Source organism: Strigops habroptila, chromosome 1, assembly GCF_004027225.2.
Source record: "Strigops habroptila isolate Jane chromosome 1, bStrHab1.2.pri, whole genome shotgun sequence".
Taxonomy (NCBI): Eukaryota; Metazoa; Chordata; class Aves; order Psittaciformes; family Psittacidae; genus Strigops; species Strigops habroptila.
The window spans coordinates 22,266,524-22,290,398 of NC_044277.2; the positions used below are offsets into that span (position 1 = coordinate 22,266,524).

General features: G+C 36.9%; 1 protein-coding gene across 1 annotated transcript in view; it reads left to right on the plus strand.

The window, feature by feature from the left end:
* Positions 1–23,875, plus strand: part of STK3 (serine/threonine kinase 3) — a 124,210-nt gene that overhangs the window by 95,214 nt on the left and 5,121 nt on the right. The gene's annotated exons all lie outside the window — the stretch shown is intronic.

Genomic DNA, 23,875 nt, shown 5'->3' on the forward strand with positions numbered 1-23,875 from the left:
TTTAATTGCTTCCCTGTGCTTGTACACAAACAGATTCACCTTATACCATCTCTTCCTTCCTCCTTTCCCTTTGCTATAAACATTGAGCATGACACTCTAATAACAGTTAATAAATGAATGGATAGATCAAAGAATTTGTATTCAATTAATCTCAGATGTAACATATCACAGGTTGCACAGGAAACACCCGTTGTGTCAGCTATACATTGCCAATAGATTCTCTGTCAAGTGTGATTTATCACCTGTTCTGATATGAACTCTGAAGATATGTGAACTTAATTTTGATTTAGTTAGATTTTCTAGCCAGTAATTTGTATTTATCAACTACTTAAGCTTTCTTATCTCTGTTAGATATCTGCCTGTCTCTAGCTTTGCCTCTTGGAGAATTTGTATTGACCTCCTTCGACCCTGTCATCCCTGCTCTTTGTAAATATCAGGTTTCTGCCTCTAATTCAGCATGACGTTACCTTGGCTTACCTGTGTTATATAAGTTGTAGTTTACAACTTGTGTTCATAATACCACTTCTTTAGTCAGTAGTTTGCACCTGGCACTAAATTGTGGGTAGACAGGGTTACCTTGAAGACACCTTGTATATGAGGAAAACTTGCTTCTGCTGTTAGTTTGTGGGCAGGCAGAATTTCTCCAAAGACATGTTGTAACTGAGTATGCTACTACTTGAGGATCATAGATCTGTGACCTTAGCTCTTTGGGATTTCCTAAACAATCTGGAAATGCTGACTCTAAGGTGTTGGGAAAGAATTGTACAAGTTATTTTTCTCCTTCAAATCAAAAGCAGATAGGTCCCAAAATACTGTGAATAGATGGCTTTCTTGTAAAGGGTATAAAAGGTGACTTACATAGACTGGTTTTCTGTGGCCTTTCAAAAATTTTGTTTCAGATAAGCTTGAATTTCACTTTCCCTTTATGTTTAAATGAGCACCTAACTTAAAGAAAACATCAAGTTACAAAACCACACAAGTCCATTGGTGATATCCATTCAACTCAAAATGATTGGAACAATGATTTATTCTTCCTAATGTTTCTGAGCTTATACTTGGCATGTATTGACATGGTAATTTGAGTACGAGTACATATAGAGGACCTCTTAAAGTAAATTAGGAACTAAATAATGAATCCAATGTTTTATTTTCTTCTGTACCACTGTATTATTTTTATTTAGTAAGGAAGTTCTTGTCCAAACTACTATTAATCTGAAAAATGAGAGATTAAGATTACTTACTAAATGATCTTTTCTGTATCCCTACTAAAGTAGATGTGCTACTGAATGCTTTTTCCAGACTAGCTTAACATGTCTGAATCAAAGGTACTTCCATCACTTTCCCTGGGGGCCTGTGTTACGGTTTTATACAGTTTTATACTGTTTTCTGTCAGCTAAACAATATTTTTTTATTTTCAGTTCAAAATTTTATGATATTATGCCTAGTTATAGCTTTTTGTTCAATCTTCAACAAGTCTTACTCCTCCAAGGAGGTATAACTGAAGATATACAGGTTGTTAAATTTTTCCTTATGTGACTGTCTTAGGGAGAATATTGCACAAATAAAACAATACATTCACAAGTGTATAAATACCCAACCCAGAAATTATAGTAAAGATTTGGAGTTAATTTCTACTTTAAAGGTCCCTGGAGCATAACCAGATTGTCAGTAGCTGCCAAGAATATGGTCAGTTCCCCCATGTGTCGATTCTGTACTTGAATCAAGAGCATCTGCAGGTGGGAGTAGCTGGTTCTCCAGGAATAGGACATCTGTCATCAGGCCGCTAATTTTATGTTTATGTGACAGGCCATCCTTGGTTCTTGAACTGCAGCATAGGAACAGAAATACAATAACTGCCTTGTAACCCCTTGACAACAGCCAGGGGAGATTAGGTGGTCCATGTGCCGCCTTCCATAGGAGCTACTTTCCCTGTACACTGAACAGACGCTAGGGAGACTCAGAGAAAAGGTTTTCAAGCTATAAGTCTTTCCTTTTGAACATGAAGACAAAACACTGTCAAGTTAAAAAACAAAAACAAAAACTAAAACCAAAAAACCCCAAACCCAAAAAACAACAAACCCAACAAAACAAAACCCCTCTCTTGTTTCATGTGTGAACTGTTCTAAGATACCATGTAAATAGATTATTGGTTTCACAGAAGGAAGAGGCTAGCCACTGGCAGACAGAAAGGAATTTATCCTCAAGGATGCTGCCAGTGTTATTAAAATAGTTGTGTAGTGTAGAAAGCACAGATGGAGCCATTATTTTCAGTCTTAGTATTTCATTCATGTAATCCAGCGGTTTGTAGGACTGCTTTTTTGGAGTGAATGATATTCTGCTTGGACTATGTTGTGATGTCTTATGGTTGGTATTGAGGGCTTGAAAGAAGAAAGCATCTTCCACTAGGTTAATTAAATTCGTTACTAGAAATATGAATGCTAATTTAAGGAAACAGTTTTTGAAAGTTTCAGGATTGTCTCTTGATTCCAAAACAAAAGGTGGGGCAGGGGGAGGGAGAGGAAAGAAGAGTGTGTACTGATTTTTAGGATTGTGTTCTTTTCACCATGGATTTGTCTTGCGATATTTTTGACCTGTATTTGTGCTGTTATTTTAGCTATAGAAGTGGTTAACTGTGAGCTTTGAACAGTTCAGACATTAAATCGTGTCAGTTTATTTGGATCAGATTTAATTGAAGAAAAAGTTTATCTTAATTTGTCTGTGTCGTGCTTGTGAAACGGTAATTTTTATTTCCCCCCCTATTTGGAGAAATACTTTTCAGGAAAAAAAACTCTTACTGTTTTTGATTCACAGAAGAACTGAATTATAATTCAGTTCTTTTTGCCCATTCATTTCAGAGTTCATGAGAACTCAGCTATATTAGAGCATTTTGCCATGTGTAGTTTCAAGGCTTTTTCTTCAGATTACCTTTTTAACCACTGACTTTATTCCTCTGTGCTAATGTAAAACACTTACTTTGCTTCAGGTTATGTTTGTGTCACTAGTATTGTTTGAGAGACAGGATTACTTTCATTTCAAACTAACATAGCCATGCCAGATCTGAAGGGAATGAAACGCTGTTTGAACCTATGACAAATGATTTCACAGTATTATTAGTGGGTGCCATATTTGTGTGTTTGGCATAGACTGTGTTGTAAAACCAGGATTTTCTGGTAGAGGTAAAGCAATGTAATTGCACTGGCCAGAGACCTTTTGGTTGAGAGATGATGGGGGGAAGGATTCAGATCTGAGGATCTATTGAACGACTTTCTTAATTGCAGTCTTGTAACAGAGAATGATGGCAGAGAAACAGAGAGTGAGTGATGCCACATTGAGTTCACAGCAAAGCTGGAATAAGATGCAGAAGTCCTGCCATCGGGTCTCATGTGAAGTGTGAACTCCGCTCACTCCCAGTATCTCATCTTCACTTTCAGATGACCTACTACTTTGTGACAAGCTTATCTCATTTAGATTGTGTCATCTTCTGGACAGTTTGGAACATGCCAGGCAATGGAGTCGTGGTTTGGATGCTATTGCAGTTCAGTGAAATCATAAGTGATGTGTATCATTATTTAATCAATATCTATTGATTAAATATATAGTTTATGCATATATAGTTTATATTGTAAGATCTTTTTTTACTATTTCACTTCTTCAGTATATTTATTAGATTCCATCTGTTGGGTGTTAAGGAGGAAAGAATCCCAAACTTTTTAGACAATCACTGTCATTCTGCCAGCCAAATAAATTAAGTGATGGATGTTCATCAGCATTCATAGCTCTGTGAATATATTTGCTTATCTAATAGGATACTTTCTTATGAAGTTGTGTAACCTAATGATGGGTGATTTTTTTTTTTTTTTTCCCTCAACAAGCATCTACCTGTTCAGACCTACTATATATGCAAAACATTCTTGTCATCTGTGTTCAAAACATTGGCTGTCTCAGCGGTGATACAAATCTGTTCTCATGCTGAAACATTGTCAAAATTTCCAATAGGCAGCTTCTCTCCTGCTTGTGCGTTGGAGTATTCTGTTTTAGAAGTACACAGTGGTCAGTAATACAGAATGTAGATAAATATTATAAGAGTGCATCTTTGAAAGCCAGCAGTTTATGAATTAGCCAGTAGTTTGGTAGATATTTTCTCAACATGCTTAAACTTTAATTCCTGCCTTTCCTTAATACTGTTATGGACATTGTTCACCTCAAATGCACCGTACATTCACTGTTCTGGCATGTTGAGGTGGGAAGCACTAGGGCTGTGATGATGACCAAAGTCACAAGTGCAAAAAACCTTTGAGGAGAAAATGTACTTGTATTACTCCTGTACTTAAATATGAATTGCAATGTAAAAGAAACCCCACCACAACCATAATGTAAAACGATATGTGATGGTTATATTATGGAAATTTTAGGTTTTATTGAATTTTGTGTAGCCATTACATTCTGTTGACTCTAAATCCTAGATGCTTTATTAAATATGGTGTGCCTAATTTCTTAGCATTACTTGGTCAAAGTGAAAAATGGGAGTAAAAATCTGTATCAAATATGTGAAGACCATTTACTGATATATTGAAGCATTCTTGTAAAAACAGTTTGTCAGCTGAAACACAACTGAAGAAGGAGCTCAAGCAGGTAAGTAACCATGTTCCAGCAGTAGGATAGCTAATCTGAGTTTCTTGTGTCAAAGCCCTTTGGCTCTTCTGCAGCGTGTTGTCATTGCTATAGCATCACGTTCCTTTGTTCCTAGGTACAATACTCCATACAAAATCACTAGTTTCTGAAAAAAGTCACTTCAGCTTCAACAGGCTGCTGCTTGTCAAATCTAGATTTAGTATAGTCTAACACATTAAAAATATCAGTAGTGTGAACTTGGTGTTTACCTATAGAACTGTTTATAGCACTATTGAAATCTTAAGAGGGATTTGCATTAATAATGAGGAAAGCCATAAAGAGTGTGTACAGATGTTTCCTAATGCAGTAAGTCTGTTGCTCTAAAGGCATATGATCACATTTGGAAAATTGCTATTGCATGTCTTGACAGTTCGTTAAAAACTGAAAACTTAAAGTTAACTGGTATTTTCATAGACTAAGTTCAAGGTCACCTTTTGTTTAAATGATGTTTTGTTTTCTGTAATTAGACCATACCAGGTGTATTAAGTATGTAATTAAAAACACAAGGTTTGGCTAATTCAGAGTAAATGAGAATGAAATACAAGGTCATTATTCCTCTCTAGTGAGACTCCAGATGAACAGCGCACATGGAACTATTTATAAAACATTTTGCATGGTCAAAAATTGCTTTAGGTTGCTGTCCATGGCTTTTAAATTAAACTACTCACAGATTTTTACAAAAGTACCTGTAGCGCAGAAATATGTTCCCATGCCTAGTGTTGAATTTGAATGGAAATAAAATATATATGATGTACAATTTTATGGCATAGATCTAAAAAAGAAACAAGAAGAAGAAGAAAGAAAAAAGGTAGTAAGAGAGCCTGTGAGGCACTCTGCAAAATGTTATTAGGGTGAACTTCCACTGACAGCCATGGTACCAAGCAACTGATTCAAAGCATGAGATATAATAACTGAAAGGGAATTGACTACTTTTGTGCTAGTGGGGTGACTATCTTGCTCTGTAAACACTCTAGGTAGTACATCGGTGGCATATCTCCACCACTGTACCTCCACCACAGTAATCAAACCTTAATGGAGGCAGAATTCAACTATCAGGATTGATATTCATTGCTTCTGCACCTATGACCTGCGTGAATTTCTCCTGAGGGCCCTGTGGTTCCGATAGTGTGGGGCTGGAGCGGGATGTTAATTGTGAATCTGACCAGATCAGGGCAGAGAAAGTTGGTTTAACCAGGGAGACTTTTGTGGTCTTCCATATCCCAAGGTTAGCATCCTGGGTTGGTTTTTTTTCATACCATGTGTATTCTGGGAAAAGTTAAGTCAAAGAGAAATGCGGTGAAGTGTGCTGCTTCCATTTTGTATATGTAGATTTGTCTTCAAAAGTTAAAATAGTCTAAAGCTACAGGGGTGCATAAAGTTTAAGCTAGTACTTACAAAAGTGAGATGTCATTGGCTCTGGGGATTTTGTGGGGGCTTGTGTGGCATTTGTTTTTTGGGGTTTGGTTTTTGTGGGGTTTTTTTTTTGGTGGTGGTGTTTATTTGTTTTGTTGTTTTTATTTTAATTTTTTAAAAAGAAAATTAAGTCTATGCTCTAAAATCAATCCCTTTGGAATACCATAAATTGGCATCACTGAATCCAGGTGAAACAAGGAACGCCTATACTTTGTTGAACAAGGAATGTCTATACTTTATCTTCATGGGCTTTGGTATTTTGAATATTTCTGTGCAGTTGAAATTCTAAGAACTAGATTTACTTACACATTTTCTTTGGAACTACAAAGTACTTGGAAGTGCTTTTCAGTGAGAGGCTGCTATTCTTCGCGGTTTGCGTCAACATCTTCACTCTATCTAAAAAAAAAAAAAAAAGACCAGGAATGGAAGTGGTGCCTCAGAAGGCCTATCAAGAGTAGCCAGCTGTGTGGAAATGCAGTCACCAGAAGCATATTGCTGAGCTTATGCTTATGCTGTGTTTCCTGAGGGAGAAATTTCAGAATGCTTGCACAGAATAGCTGGATAATTCCTTTTGCCATTTGTATTTCTGTAGAGGTAGGACCAGAATTTCAGCAAGTTTGGAAACACTGACAAGCATGAGGGAATAATTCTTAATCTTCTGTTGATATCTCATTATTTGTTTTAGAATTTAGGCTTGTAAAATTCCCATGTGAGGAAGAAGGAGTACCATGGTATTGCTGGGCTGATTTAGTTGTAGTTATGGGAATGTGATAACGTTTGAAATTACTTTCATGTCAGATTACTGCTTATTTTTTCTAAAGATACCCTTAATTTTTTTCATGGTTTTGCCTTCCCCATGTTTACCGTTACATAACTAATCCTGTTAACTACTGTCCATGGGTTTTTTTTTTTCTTTAACCTTATTTTCTACTGTAAAATGAGTTAATTGTTTTTGCAGTTTGTCCTGACAACCTTGGATCCACAAAAGTATTAATTTCTTGGGACCTGCTGCCAAACATTTGCAGTGGGTTCTTATTACATGATAGTCCTAATCTTATTTGGAAAATAAAGCAGCTGGTCTAAGCTGTACATTGCAAAGCCCATCTCAGAAAAGAAGCAAAGGTGGTCGAATGTACCTGGGCTGTGTGGAGCTATTGTCATTGATGGTAACCTACTGCAGCTGCCAATGCTCCTCTGCAGATCAGAGGCTATGTGGCACTACTGGACAGTGAAGCTGGCACCCGCCCTGTACGTGTCCATCTTGAAGCTGATACGTACATATACTTCTGTCCTGGGATCTAACAAGGCACTGGAAGAAAGAGCATCTACATGCATACACCAACAGCTATATGTGCAGGGTCTGTAGCTGTGCAGCTCCTGCAGCAGTCCCTGTTTGGGAATATGCAGCCCCCTTTGCAAAAGGGGGTATTGGTGCCAGAGCCATGGGAATGCCTCTATTACTGGAATGCATACTAGAGTTTTTCAGCTAAAAATTGAAATGCGTGCCTGATGTATGAAACTACTGACTCAGGAGCCTGGTGATCCTGCCAACTCCTTTTGCAGGACTGACTACATTAAAAGCATAAAAGCAAAAGAAAAGAAAGCCAAAAAACAAAACAAAAAAAAAAAAAAAAAAAAAAACCCACAAAAAAACCCCACCACCACAAAATCGAGTAGTTATCAATTTGGAATGCAGTATCCCTGAGAATATATAAACATGTAGCATAAATCATATTGTAAATAAGATCTGGTTTGCCTGTTATTATCAGCAACACAAGTTTCTTCAACCGAACAAAGGTGAAAGATTAAAATAAGACACATTCCATTCCTGAAGTTAAGTGAAAGCATGTTTGTGCTTGATATGATGGGAAATAACTTGAAGAATATTTTATACTTAAAAAAAAAAGGGGGGGAGGGGGAGAGGGGAAAGTATTTTAAAGCTGCCAAGAACTTTGTATGCAGGTGGTTATCAATTGAGTAAGTGTCAGGTTTTTAAGGAAAGCTGTCTGGCTTATCCATATGGGATTTTTTTATGAGTAGTTTTATTTCTTTAGCCAATTGTGCCAGCAAACTTCATGCTTTGTTTTGTCTTGTACTCATTTAAATACATGGTAGCTAGTGCCAGGCAACTAACCTTTGGTGAAATTTTAACTAGAATTGCTGTGTTTGATGCATTCATGAACATGGAATATTTATTTTTACGTACAAGTAATGTCTTGCGTACTTCATGCACTCTTTAAGAGAGTTTTTCTGCTTGCTGTGGTGATTGCCATTGAATCTTTGTACATTTGTACATAAAACAAACAAAAAAACCCAACCAAAAAATATATTGATTTATGGGGGAAAAAGTACAGAGTAAAAATGCTGCTTTTCATTACTCTGGTTAATATCAGCCACAGTCTACTTGTGAAGCAGCCAAGAGAGAAAATTTTGCCGTAAATACAATAGGACTTTATATCAAGTTAGGGAGATCTACAGGAGACATCTCAGGAAGTTGGTAAATGTCTTAAGATTGCTTTTGGTAAGTGTCAGTCTCATCCTGACACTGATGCTTTGGGAAGCTCATATCTTAGATGGACAACTGTAGGAATCATGAAGAAAGAGTTTCCTGTCCCTGTTCCTTGCCAAAATTCCCTTTCTATTTCTTCCTTTGTGAGTGGATATACTAGGTGACTTCATGTTTTGAGTATAGGAGGGCTTCTAGTTTTTTGCCTGTGGGAGGCTTATGTTAAAAAGTGACATTTTGCTTTTACGCTATATGTTTCTAAAGGTTAAACTGAACCACGTTCGGTCAGAACTCTGTCATTAGCAGTAGATATCTCAGACTTGTTCCAATTCTGAAATTTTCAAAACAGTCACCTGAAAGTAGTAGAATCCTTTAAATTAGCACATACGTCATGATGATGCGGTACAGGGGATCTCAATACAATTAGACTGCACTTCAAACTTTGTTTCTTGAAAAGCCATCTGCCTTACAGGATAGGTATTGTGATAGCTTATCACATGGTCTTGGACTGTGTACTGCCCTGAATGGCAGTAAGTGAAAACCTCCCTTTCCGCACTGCCTTTGGTTTGCTGCTTTAGGTTGGGAATAGTCTTGGCCTGTCCTTTTAGTAACACCTTTTGACCTACGTGTTACGTGTTGCATTGCATGAAGTCCAACTGAATGAGGTGTTATAGTCCTTATCAGTAAAAGGGCATAAGATACATTTTTCTTGCAGTATTGTATAATCTCAGTATTTGGAGAGTTTTAGTAAGTTATGCAGTGGATTACTTTACAATACTTGCAGAATTTATTTTGCGCTGGTTTTCATATTCACTAGGTTCACAGATGCCTTTAATTCATAGGACAGAAAATTTCCTAATAAACATTCACTTTTTAGTGAAATAGACTGGGATTGAAACTTTTTGCTGTAATTAGTTATGTTTTTAATGACATTTGAATTCTATAGTTAAAGTGAAATAGCAATTTCCTCATTGACATATTTTCATTGGAACGTTTTTTTTTTGAAATGTCCTTGCATGTTCATCAGAGCTATCACAATAGTTGTGGACTCTGCTGTTCATACGCTGCTTTTAAATTTGTCATGTTTTTGATATGTGATGCTTTTGCACAATGACGGGAAGATGTGGTGCCAACTCGCTGGAGGCTTTTCTGAGACAGCAGCTTTTGAATGCTTCCAAATTCAACCAGAGGCTGCCTGAGCAGTTAATTGAACCCAGGTCAGGACCTCAGCAGTACCACTGAAGCAACATAAAGGGTGGATTATCAGTGAAACCTGAAACTTTTTCTCCAAAGATGGTACTTCTTCCTCTTCAAGGGTGTGAAAGCTTTTTAGAAATACATATGATGAGTTAGATTGTGTTTTAGATTTCATTGTTGTATAACTGCAGTGCTAGAATAGATCCCCATCTACATCCACTACTGGGCATAAGTGACATTCTTTTTGTAATGTGAGAAAATCAAATTTATATACAGAATAAAAGAATCTGTGGTACTAGATTCTTGTTGTATTACTTTTATTGCCTTTTTCATTGTTCTTATCTTTTTAATTTATATTAAGAAAAGGTAAAAAAACTTAAATTATTGCAATAGTTTATTTTGTAAGATGATGTTGTAATAAAGTTTTCAAAAGCACGTATTGTGTAGCCCACTGATAATGTCAGGTGATCATACCACAGCATTTACTATGTGCATTCTGTATTTTAAAAAAGCTTTGTGAAGAAAACAGTTTACAGTTGAATTTTCTAAGTCTATTATTCTCAAACCTACAAGAAATAATTGATACAAAAGCTTAGCTCGCTGGTATTACATTTTCACTTACAGCTTGTTGTGTTTTCAGATGCCCTGCTGGTTTTGGTATAGGTAGGGCAGTCTTGTTATTTTGCTGTCAAATATAACATGAATCCTAAAATGTGCTGAGGATACGCTATCTCTGTGTTTCTTCTAAAGTGCAGTGAATACCAGAAAGAGAAAAGCCTCTGTGTTGGTTGCCCCCCAGCCCTGCAGAATCCCTCACTGTTGCATTTAAATTACTTGTTTACAGTTCTGCTTGCAGACTGAATTTGAGGAAACTACTAATCCCTTTGCCAGAGCTTTGGGGGAAATATTTTATATGATTTAACAGTTGTAGTGTATAAAATCAATTTTATTTACTTTGTCATAAAAGCACAGCCATCTTTCATAGATTTTTATGATTCCCGCCACCCAACCTATACTTACCCAAAATGGGATACTCAATTTTGCTATGTGTTTTCTGTTAAACTGCAAATTGTACTGGTGTTTCAAATTTTTAATTGTGCAAAGAAGATTTTTGAACAATCTAGCTGTATATTACTGAGGACATGAGACTTAAGTGATTGTGGTGTTTGTCCTGATAACTTTTGAGTAGTATTGTCCAAATTCAGCAAAGGTGGAGGTTTTTGAAACTTCCTTTGAGGAAGTGAATTTGCTGTAAGTTTCAGTATTACTGCTGCTAATGATAAGTTGCTTCTGAGAAGAGGGGTCCAGATCAATACTTGTGCTGAAGTATCAGCTGAGGTCATGAGTCAGCTGTGGCCTGTGTAGCTTGACCTTGGCTTCTGTAGCTTGGAATCAGGGGATAGATGGGTGGCATCTTACCCCAGACTTATTCAGGAGATAGGGGTTATGGAAAGAGAGAGGCATGGCAGAAGGGAACACCTTCTCGTTTCTGTTACTCTCCTTGTATTGATCATAGCAGTCAGGTAGCCAGAGAGCTGAGTCAATTTGGCATGCTCAAAAAACATCTAACACTCCCTTGTCCTCGCCTCCCCTCTCTCCCAGCTCACCCTGCTGTTGCAAAATTAGTAGGTGTCGTGCAAGGAAGTGGTCAGGAGCCTGAGGTTTGCACACAGCAGGACTGACCCTTTCGGCTACCTCCTGTCATTAGATCAGATTAAGTATAGAATGAAGCTACTTCCTTGATTTCTATCCTTTTTTAGACTGCTCCCAAGATTTTTGTCTTTGGTTTAGTTGCATCTCACCTGAACTAACTTTTTTTATGCAAGAATTCCCTTCTTTATATAATGGTTTCCATATGTCTGCTGACTCAAATCTGAATTTACCATCTTTGGTTTGAACTCAGTTTTAATCTCATCTGGTTTTTTGTCCTTTTTTGAAACAAGAGATGTGAAAAGAAAGTGTTTTTTCTTGATTATGCTCTCAATACAAGTTAGTGGATAGCATCCAAAAATGAGTTGTACTAGAGAGAGGATCGATTTTGGCTTTGTTAATTCTTTGAACAAAGAGCTGTAAATGTATTATTTCTTCTACTGTATATAAAACTTTGATTTTGACTGGTCCGTGTGTTGATTCTAGCTTTGATAAAGAGATATCTGTATAACATCAATTTTTATTTTAGGAGAAATAAATGCATTAAAGATGTTTTGCTTGTAGGTAGGAATGTCATATTACCCAGCCTGTACGACTTCCATGTTAAACAAAATTCAGGCTCCAGGATGTTTTCTCTGAAAGGTCATTGGAAAGGTGAGGAGCAGAGATGAAATGATATCATTTAATGTTTACATTTATTGTACAGTGCAGTAGTGGGTTGACCTGCAGGAAAATAGATCCATACATTTGAATTCCTTTGTAACTTCCTAAGTCAATTGTTAGTTCCTTCTGCTGGAGGGAATATTAGAAAACCATGTAGAACTGGCAGCAATTTAGCTATTACTGTATTTTGGTTTTGAGGACTTTTAACTATTTATATCGTGCAACACTGCAGCAGTGGTGTTATAATCGAGATTTTTTTTAGAAAACCCAAACCAAGTTTCTGTCATAATCTCTGCTGAATTTTTATCAAATGTGTTTTAGTTTTCTCAGAGGTTTCAACTAATCCACATGTAATGTCTGTTGGAGAACACAGGCAGTATGCCATATAACTACCTTTTTTGATTTCCCCACCTTAACTGCCCTTTGCTGTTTCTCCACCTTTTCATAATTCTATCCGTGAACTTGTTTGTGCTTAGAATTTTCCTTAAGGCTGGTGCTGACACAACTTGTTCTATTCTTATCTGTTTCTATGGCGTTTCATCCTTCATTGCTCCCTATTTTCTTGCACAATTTTCTATGGTTGTTATAGCAACAATAAATAGCTAATTTGTCAATTTTCAAGCAACATTGCTTTCAAAATTTTGCATATTAAATTGCTGAGCAAGAGGTGAAATATTTTCAGCATAGTTACGCAAATTAATACAATTAAATTACATTGTAGTTTTGCAGTGTTGCTGCTTCTAGGCAAGGTGTTATGCACTGTGATGCTACTTGGGAGAGCATAAATAGAATACATTTGTGGAAGTAGGAGAAATTAAGTTACTGAAAGTACTCCTTTGCCATTGTTATTCTAATGCCAGGACGTGGTAAGTGTGACTGGCGTTCTAGCAACATCATCATCAACCAGGTTAGTAGGCATTTAGTTCATGATTACTAGGGTCCCCTGTGCAGTACAGACCATCAGATGGCATAAGTACAAACTGCCAAGAATGGAAGATGTTTAGAGATATTAGTGTTAACAACAGAATGAGGTGTTTCTCTAAGATTGTGTTTAAAGCAAGAGGAGATTCTGGTGGAGGAAAGAGGAGTCTGGTTTGAGATTGAAATGGGTAAGGACTGCAAGAAGCCAATACCCCTGGAATGAGTGTTTAAAGTCAAAATCACTAAAGAAAATGGAAGCAATCAAAATTACTTATTTTAAAAAATGAACTGATGGATCAGGTCCACATTTTTTTGTTGATGCATACAACATGCTTATGTTACTACTTTAAAGTATCTCTTCATATATTTGGGATTTTAAAATATTTTGAAGTCACAACTTGCATTCGTTTTGCCTTTTAATAGAGCCTTTGGTGAATTTGACATTCGCTGTAACAAAATAACTCACTAAAATTATTTTTTTTCTCTAATATGATTTTACAGCATTGCAGATTCTCATAACTTATAACAGTATTTGTAATTTCAGCTGTGTGCACATATGTGTGTGTGTGAGATTAACTAGGAATGTTATAATGAAAACCTTACCTTTTCAGTGTTGTCATAAAAAAAATCAACAAAACATTGCTTTTTTCATGTCTATAATATTCTTAAATTATTAGTGTAACTTCTCTGATGATGGGATGATAGGACATCTAGTCTTTGATTACACTCTGATTTCAGACTCTAAGAATGCAATCCAGCTGTATCAGCAGTGGTTCAAGTCTCAAAGACAGTAAGCAGAAAAAGAGGTGTAATTTTCTGCCTATCCAAACCTGAGCTGGCAGTTTGTTTCTTCTGGGAGAAAAGAACTGGCTAGTTGGTCCGCTGCTTAATATGTGTGGTAGTTCAACAAGGCAGCTTGTATTCAAAACTGTAACAGCTTTTCAGAAGATGGTGGCTTAAAGCCAAAAGCCACTTCTCTGTCACCAGTTGAGTTTCCAAATGAAAATACATCTTTCTTTTGGGTGGAAAGAGGAGAGGAGTTCAGTGCTGGGGACTCTTTAAATTATTACATTTCTGAGGTTCTTAGAATTTGTTGCTGTATGTTAATACCAGGTTTTCAACTATCTGATTTGGTGCTGTTTTCTGCTTGTGACAGGATGTAAACTTTATAAGCATACTCACGGTTTTTTTCCCCTCCTTCATCCTTCTGCCACGTAAGGTGAATTTCATTAGCATCGATACAAGAACATATGCTATATATTTATATGTCTTTCTGAGAGTAGTTTTTCTTCAACAGTAAATCCTAATGCCCACATCCAGATATGTGCAGTAACTGGATCAAGAAGTGATCAGGGTGCATGGCTAAATTCATATTTGATATAGAAAGTCGAAGACAGATATGCAGTCTTTTTGACACTAAACCTGTGTTAAACTGTTTCCCTGCATTTGCTTCTGCTTATGCATATTCATCAGATCTGTTGGTGAAGAGAGAGTTGTTCACACTGTCTCTATTCTTATAAACTCTGAAGAATGCCACTTAGTATGTGACCAGTCCCATTAATTTGTACTTCGTCTCTCTTCAGTGTCTGTCTTTGAACACAGGATACCATTCAAAGTGAGGAATAGATGTTCTGTAAACAGAAACCCCAGTGATGTATTCTCAGTAAATTGCAGGAGTATTTAATAACCTCAGTGTTTATATTTTCATCTTTACTTTGGAAAAGCACTACTCTGAAGATGGTCAGAGCAATTGAACTGCTTTTATAAGGCACTGTAAATTGAAATAAAATTTTCTTTGGCTTTTAATTATTTCTGAAAGTGCAGTTGTGAAACACATGATTTTATTTAAAGATGAGCCTGTGAGCTGTATAGCACTTGACTGCATTGAACAGATTTTGTTTGAGTACTGACACCTTGCATTTGAGGAATGCGTTTGTCTGGCTCACATTTTCTTTATCCTTTTATATAGTCTAGGAATGTGCTGGATGGATTGTTTGGCATGAGTTGGAGCTTGATGGGAACTCTCATTATTTCCTGCCCTGGTAGTTAGGGTTGGAAGTAATATAGATGAGGCCCTTGGTTCTACTTCAGTTTCCAAATCATGAATACTAAATCAATTTTAAAACCTAGATTAAATTCCCAGCAGTGTTTTTCTGGAGAGGGATTTAGATCTGAAGTTACAGACACTTGAGCATTACAGATGTTCAAATGCAGTATGTGTAGCATTTTCGTTGTTGACATACTACACAATAAGTAAGATCTTACAATTATTTTCCTTTTCCTTACAGATTTTAAGTTTAGAAAACTGAAACCTAATTGAAACCTAGATGGTCACTCAAGAGATTAATTGGAAAACCAAGCAGAGAGGCCAGAAAGATTCTACTGAGACTTGGGTCACATCATAAGGGTTTGCAGAGCTTGTACTATTCCCTTGTTGTGGACTATGTAATCGACATAAGTTACTCCAGAGATGCAGAAGTAGAAGTGAGCTTTGTAAATTGGGACTGGGTTTAGTGAGCAGTGTTGGCATAAAAGTTTGCACAGTACCTGTTTGCATTGAGTAATAAATCGCAACTATATCTGCAGATTATAATAATAGTAAAAAAAAAAAACCAACAAAACGTAAAAACTAGTATTGTTCTGTACTCTGTGACAAAGCAAATAGATCGAATGCTGTAGACACTGTGAAGGTAAGAAAGAAATGTGCTAATTTTTGGCATGATCCACATTAATGTTTGAGTCGGACAAAATATTTGATAATCAAATATTTCTTTGGCAAATTATTTTGGAAGTTCTGGACTCGGTAAGTGAATATGCCACTGAATCACTGACTTTTGTTCAATGAATAAATGGAGTTTCTAAACTAATACAGGGTGAGCATCACACTTCACAGGGTGGATCGTGTTTTAGAGAATAGAATGAGATTATGGTTAAGTGCATGGTTCAGCATTGAGATAGCTTGGATTTCTTGTCATTAAGATGCGTGGTTTGTTTATTTAGTATTGCTTTAGTCACATATTGGTGCATGGGCTTCTTGATTAATGTGTTCTGACATGAATAATTATCAATTATTATCTTGTTCTGTATTTTCAGGATATTTCTTAGTGTATTACTTATAGTGAGAGTAGCCAACTACATGTCTGTTAAGGAAAAGACTATATTTAAAAGCTGCTAGCTGAGTGGTAGATTACCGATTTCTGTATTTGTTCAGTTATTTTAGATCTAATTTAGTTGTGATTAGAAGCAAGATATTCTAGATTTAGAGCATTATAAAGTGGATTTAATCAGGTTTATTAAAAGTTGCTTGATAGTCTGTGTTTGTTTAAGCTCTGTTTCATAAATGTGGAGCTGGTGCATTATTGGCAAAAGAAAAATTAAATTCACTTTAATGAACCAACTGAAACCACAGTGTATGTTATGATTTGTAGTTAAGACTTCAATAGAAGGCAGCATTAGGAAGAGTTAATAAACTATTGCTTAAGGTGTAAAGAGATTTTTCTAAAATCTGCTCATTGCTTGAGCACAATAAAAACATTTACTAAACAATTTAAACCAGTTTTCATAACATCAAAGCTGTCATAAGCAAATGAAATCTCCAGCCCCTGTGCTCGTGAGCTGCTGAACACGATGCAGGAGTGGAACAGTTCCCTTCTGCCATCTGGGGACTCTGTGGGCTGTGCTGCTGTTGTTGGGAGCCTAAATCTTTTAGCAAGCGGAGTTCTTTCAGTGCCTAGGAAAACTGCAAACCACATCAAACTAAATAGGTAGTCAAGCAGTTCAGGGTGAGGAGGGGAAGAGATTTCCAGAAAATAAGTGAGGAAGGAATTAACAAAAATTTTAGGAACTACAGACTGGGACATACTCTTTAAAAGCCAGCAGTGCTTTTGTGAAATTTTTGCAGTTGTGCAGAAAATGAAATGTGCTGTCTAGCAAAAGATGCTGGTAGCCTCAGGCTGAGGGATTGCTTCTTCCCTCCCAGATCACTGCGGCTCTGTGCAGCGTCCACAGAACTGTATGTTGGTGCTTAAGCTCAGGTAGGCTTGGCTGTCATCCTCTCCAAAGGCGGTAACCCGCATGTCTTTCCTGAGTCAGGGATCTCATTCTCGCTGCTGCGACTAATAGCTCACTCACATCTGTCTCCTTAGCCCTGGCTTTGTTCAGTTGCTGCATTCAGATTCTGCTCTTTCTGATGTCTTGCAGGCCTCTCTCAATTGATGTCGCAGTTTTACTGCCTTTTTGCTGTCTCTGCTCTATTTTCTTCCTTCTCCCAAGGATTAAGAAATCTTTCATTTGTTGCCTGTGAATTGCTCTTTCTGGGGTATAGGATTTTTTCCTGTCCATTTTGTACCAAAAGTGGCTGAAACTCATCGTCTCTTGTACGTGACTACCAGAATGCATTCTGCATGAAATAAAACCTAGGAAACAGAATATCTATAATTTTTCCATTTATTAAAGATGATGTGTTATTTTCCTAGATCCTTTCTGAATTGGCCATTTTAAACTGAAGTGAATTTTCTTCCTTATAAAGAATATAACTAAGTCAGGGTTGCCCAGCAAACAAGATATAAATTTGTGTGTGTTTTGGGTTGGGGGGTGCGTCTCTCCTCCAACAGACTTTTCCTGTTAGGAAAATTTAGTTCTGCTCTATCCGTTCTTGTTTTAGTTTTGAGTACTAACATTTTGTACTTCCGAGAAACTTGAGATTCACTTGTATTGTCCCTCACTGGGGCACTGAGGTTTGAGGTTTAAGGTTTAAAATTCTTCTAGCCTCTTCCACTGCTCTTCAGGTTAAACGCTCTTCTGGGTCTGGTTTTAACTCCAAGGTTATCTCTGTTCGTGTATGTATCTTGCTGTGTCATAACTCATTATTTAGTGAGTTTCATTTTTCTTTCTAAAATAATCTGAGCTGAACTGTCAAAGAAAAATAGCTTTAAATGATATCATTATGTATTTAATGAATCTGTAGATTTTTTTATACAGCTTTCTTTTTAACCTCAGGACTTTTATTTCATGTTACTTATGTCTTTACTTTTCAAATGCAAAAATGCATATAGATTTGCATTTACAAAATATTTTAACAAAACTAGGAACATATTTAATTTTTTTATCTTTAGGATGTTTGGGGTCTTAACTAAATGGTTCTATTTTTTAGAAAATAGTTTATATCTTTGTTCTCAATACAGCTTGCATTTACATGTAGATTAGTGGAATTTTATAAAAATGTAATAACTGTTATTTTTTGAACATTTTAAGTGATCCTCTCATAAGAGAATCACATGTCAAAGAGGCAGAGCCTTAACCTGAGAAAACTTTTGAATATGAAGGTGACATCTGGGTTTATATAGCTGAATGATAACTGCAGTTTGCTGAAATGTGATATGGTGAACTCAAGGGCATTGTAATGTACCTGCTGATAACTGAACCTGTTAGGAAGGACAACTAAAAGCACTTGCCCTGGAGAGCTGCAGATGAATAGAGATAAAATGCTGACTTTTTGATACTACTTAGTACACTAAGAGCTCTAGCTAGAAAATTCCTTTACATTTTAAAGCTTTATATTGTTCCTTAGTAATATTTAAAAGGTTTTTGGGGTTTTTTTGTTTGGCTGGTTTCTTCTTCCCATGTTTGGTTTTTTTTTTTCCTCCAGAAGCAGATAGGGCTGGATGTAAATCCTGTGTATTTTTAGATCAGGTGTGGTAGCTAGCTGCTTTGCTATCAGCACTGTGTGGTTGTATTTGCAATCAAGTTTAAATAGCATGGTGAGTATCCAGATGGAGTGTTTTTCCTAGGCTTGAGATTATTTACTCTGTCAGGAGCTCCAGTAAACATTTATAGTATTTTTCAGGGCTAACTGCGCCATTAAGCTTGAGATGTCTGATATTGGAAAATCACAGTATATAAAAACCTACCGAGATCCAATCTGAGGCATTTCAAACTGTGAATTTTTGCCTGTAATACTTTAAAAGTAATTTTTAAAAATGTCTGTGATGGATGATGCAATTCTAAAGAGAAGATGATAGCAAATTAAAGTGTCATGCTTCAGTAGACTTGATTGTGAGCATGTAACATAACAATATGCTCTGTAAATTACATAGGAAATGGAGTAGTAGGATTATTCCTTCTGTATACTTTTAAGATTAAATTTATTTATTAAACTTACTATCTATCAGATACTAAGGATTTGATCTCAAAGTTGGTTATTAATGGATGTTTACTAGCTGCCAGGTTTTTGAGATTTATTGCTTGCAATTTATTTCCCTGTGTTCAGATTCTTCTATGTTGTTTTATTTATTTTAGAGAAAATTATATACCTTACAACTACATGAACATCAGCTGATATAGTAGGTAAAAACAATGTAAACGCTATTTGAACTGCTTAGGATATAACGGAGCATTAATACACACTGTGACTGGTTTTGTCAGGACCTGGGTAAAATTGCAACATCTAACGGTTAGCACTGTTGCTTGTTCTACACTGTGTTTCACAGTGATCCGTGCTTTTCCTTAGACTTCAGTTCCTGTAGTCAGGATTGCTCATCAAAGTTTTTGGCTACTAGATTTTTTTTTTTTTTTTTCCCCCTTGAACTTTTTAGCCTTTTTAATTGCAGAAAGTTTTAGATTCTGGCTGCCTCCTCACAACTCAGAAATGAAAAGGGAAATAAGAAGACACCTCTTTCCTCCTAAAACCCTCTTATTGTTGGAATCTATTTTTTAAGGGTAATTTAATGAAGGTGAAAGACCCAGCTCATGATTTTTGAATTTTAGGATTGGCAGTACTGAATGTACTCAAAGGAGAGCCCTGGGCAGTATTCAACAAACATATGCAAATGGTACAATGCACTAATACTACTGAAAACTTTTTTGTTTCTTTCTACCCCCCCCCCCCCCCCCCCCCCAGTGGTTTGCTATTGAAGTGTAACTTAGTATGAAGCTAAGAAAAGCCTTCTAGGGCTGAAAAACCTTGATGATAGTGACTAAGATCTAGCTTTGTGCTGTTAAAATGATGTACAGTTTTAATGTCTGAGCAGAAAAAATGCTACTAGCAAAAATAGGAATTAATCATGGGACATTTATATACAATTTTATCCCTAAAAGACTTTTTAAAATTACATGAAGTTGTCTGTCTTTAATTTTCTTTTAGTGCTACGTGCTTATTTTGCCCCCCAAAACCTTTAACATTAAACTGCAGTCCTGTGGAATGAACTTTGGCTTTTGAAAGTCAGAATGCTGGTCCTTCTCTTATATAAATTGTCAAAATTATGATAGTAAATTAGGTCCTTTCTGTACTTGTACAACTCCATGTTTTGTGTTTTGCGACAAGGAGATGTCCTGAAATAGATGCTCTCACTGCATCCCCCAGCCAAGTTTGTTTTCTTGTGAGTGATTTGCCCACTGTAGTGACAGCAGGGGTGTGGGGATGGCAGCAAGACAGAGCTTGGATGTGTCTGAGGGTGGGTGTCTGAGGCAGCTCATTGCCTGACACTGCTTGTGTGAGGTCAGCATGATTTCCTGTATAAGCAAACATAGAGCAGTTCTCCCCCTGTTGCTGCACGGGAGCAGCTGAACAAACGACAGTAACTGCGGAGTATTTCCTTGCACAGAAGCCTGAGACAACTACTACATGAGATTCACAGATTTTGGGATGTAAATTTGGAGATGAGAAAAAAGGCCCACCTTGCACCTTTTGGATCCTGACTCAAGTCTAGCTTCTTATACTGGTTAGAGAGAGTCTGAAATCGTCATTGGAGCTTATTCCATTAGAAAAAAAGAAAACTCTGCTCAGCAGAGGGAAGGGAACAGCTGGGTAGAAAAAGTTTTCTCTTACCTGAGGCCACTAACAACAAAACGTCCAAGGCACACACTGGTTAAATCTTAGAAAGTGCTACAGGCAACCCACTTTGCAATTGCCATTGTTGCAATTATTGTTGTTAGCCATTCTGTTGATAGTTCACATTGCAGGAATTACTAGCAGATGGGAAAATAGATGACTCAGAATACAGTATTAACAATCCATATTTTTTTAATCAAAGGCCTCTAATAAGGCATGTTGCATCTGTAAGATTCATTTAAGCAGTTGCTAGGAAGAATTTGTTTTTTCAAGTAAACACAACAAACTTGATACAGATTATTTTTTGGTTGAATATCTATTTTCTTAACAACCTAAACCCTGAAACTACATTTGCTTGTTTTCATTGCACCAGCTTAATGGCAGTGTTCCATAATTTAGTTTGATAGACTGGAGGTTTGCAATGGTAACTCATGCATTATGGAATTACTAATGAAATCTAATTTTATCATATTGAAAACATCATGGGCCTAGAGCTTTTATTTACCTCTGCTAGCTGTCAAGGGTGGATTAAGATTATAGTGTGCTACATCCACAAAAACTTTGGCTTCTGCCCCCTGAAAAGTTTGGATAGCTACGGATAGGTGCTGGCCAAGTGTGGCTAATGACTTCCAGACTCTTTTACAGACCACTTCACCTAAATCCATGGACCAGAAGCACCACCAAGTATCTCAGATGCATGTCCTTCCTCCTCACTCCTGTGCTGGATACAGGTGAAAGCCAGTAGTCAGGATTTGAATTGCACCCTTTGACTTGATGGCTTTTGAGAGTCCATTTTTGGTTGTATTTTATCTCCTTCCTTTTCAGTTTATTGCTACAGAATTCAGGTCTGTAGACAGGAACGCATATATATTTTTGAAGTGCCCATTTTGGTCTGAATTTTTGTCAGTATGATTTGACTAGGGTTGTGAACAAAATATGTAAGGTATGGTGTGGGTCCTCCTGCAGGCAGAAGTAGTATTGACTGCAAGTAGTTATTCTTTGGTTTGCTGAAAATACTGATCCAAATGAATCTGGTCCATCTGGGGTGCAAGAAGTTAGACACAAAGACCAAAAAAGTAAAAATTGTTGCAGTTTCCTTGATGAAGTTTGGTTCTGGGAGATGATTGCATCAGTACGTGAGGAAAGAATTCCTTCTGTGTCACTGTTTGAAGATACGTAAAGAAAGCAATCGATTTGAAACCAGTATTGACCAAAGTAAGAATGTTTCTTGGATAGGAAATACTCTTCTGATGAAATGCTAAACTGCACTGTATTCAGCCAGCCTTGCATGACAACACTGAGTTATTTTTCTTTCAGCTACAAAACTTAATTACTGCTTCCTAAAACCGCAGATTGATTAGCGGTGCTTCCTGCCACCTTCACACAAGGGGAGTACACCTGTCTCTGGAGCACTTGTAGCTCTGACCTGTGCTGTGATCGCAACTGGATCATTTCATGCTTGGAGTTGCCCCAACTTCTAGTTTTTTACTATATCCCAGCTTAACGAGGATGGTCACATTAAGAAAAGCTTGCTAAGGGTTCTTAATCTGTTCTGCTGCTTTTTAACTTGTAGTCTTTCTTGGAAAAGTCTCTAACCATATTATGGCTAATTTGAAAAATGAGCCAGGTAGATGATTGGTGTCCCATTTGGTAAAAGTTCGAGATAAGTTACACCAGGAACACTTTTACCAGAAACTCCATTCACTGAAGACCTGTCTTGGAGGTGGCCCACCTTTACCATAATTGCCATCTGTTGTGTGGTTGTGGGTGTTTGATCTCCAAAAGGACAGGACTGATTCCATTGTTTGGAATGGCGGAAATTGAACTATTGTTATACTACCCTGATTACTGAATTGCTGCAGTTTACAGCTTTTAAAAAGCTATCAAAATGTAATTTAAAGCCTTTTTGAATTCCTGTAGCTTGCACAGCTGAATGCTCTCCTTTGCCTTCCCATTAACACTGGTAGCCCTAGTAGTTACAACAACAAACTACATGGGAAATTATTTATGGCAGTTAAAATTGCCAGTGGTAAGTAAATGAGTGCTGAGCTGTATCGCTTTAAGAATTTGAATCAAAATATTTACATGCAGGGGAATAAATTAGACAGGAATAAATATCTTGAGTTATTTCTGCATATCTCATTTGGTACATTTGCTGTCGCATTCAGTGTTAGGACTTTTGCAGGCTTTTAGAGTTAAGAAGGTATTATCTACAGCACAGACAGAAATCAAGAAGTATTTTTAAATTTATCAAGGAGACACATGTGCACGGACACACGCATCTAGATTCAGCTGTGGCTGATTAAATGGTTTTTGCATCTGATGTTGGATAGGGGAGACCTTCATAACTCTGTTTTCAGTTTCTTAATGTCCCTGTTTTCTGTCATCCTCTTCCTTTCAATGTCCTGAGCATGAGCCATTCATACAGGTGGGTGCTGTGGCTCCCTGGGTCCCCTGGGTGATGTGGTTGAGATCATTCTGAAAGAATCTTATTATCTGGATTTAAAAATTCCTTCTTTTTATATTCTGATTTCCACCCCAGCTGTCTGTAATCTTTAAAGAATATTTAATTCTGTTTGCTGGCTCTGTTTCTTGATTGAAATTTAAATAAAAACTCACCCATCACATTCTTCTCTGACAATCTATTAAAAAAAGTGTTTTTCAGTGCAGGATAATTATGTGATTGCATCAGTTGGAGTCTATTCTGTGCAGTTTAAGCCTGATGTCTACAGTGGTGACTGAGAGGGAATAAATGGCTGCCCACGCTGGCCCAGAGTGGGTAGGAAACTTTTGTCAGTGACAGTTGTCAGAAAATGCTTGCACATGAGATTATTCACAGTGTCTTTCTTAGACTGTTTGCAGGTCTGTGGAGTCCCAAATACATTTCTCCTGTCATGTGTGCTAAAAATATAGGGGTTTATTGGTTCTCTTATCTGTGCTGTGTTGAGATCAGTTAAACAGGGGAATCAGCAATGTAATCCCTGCTTATTATACTGCAAACCTCTCCAACATTTCACTTCTCTAAA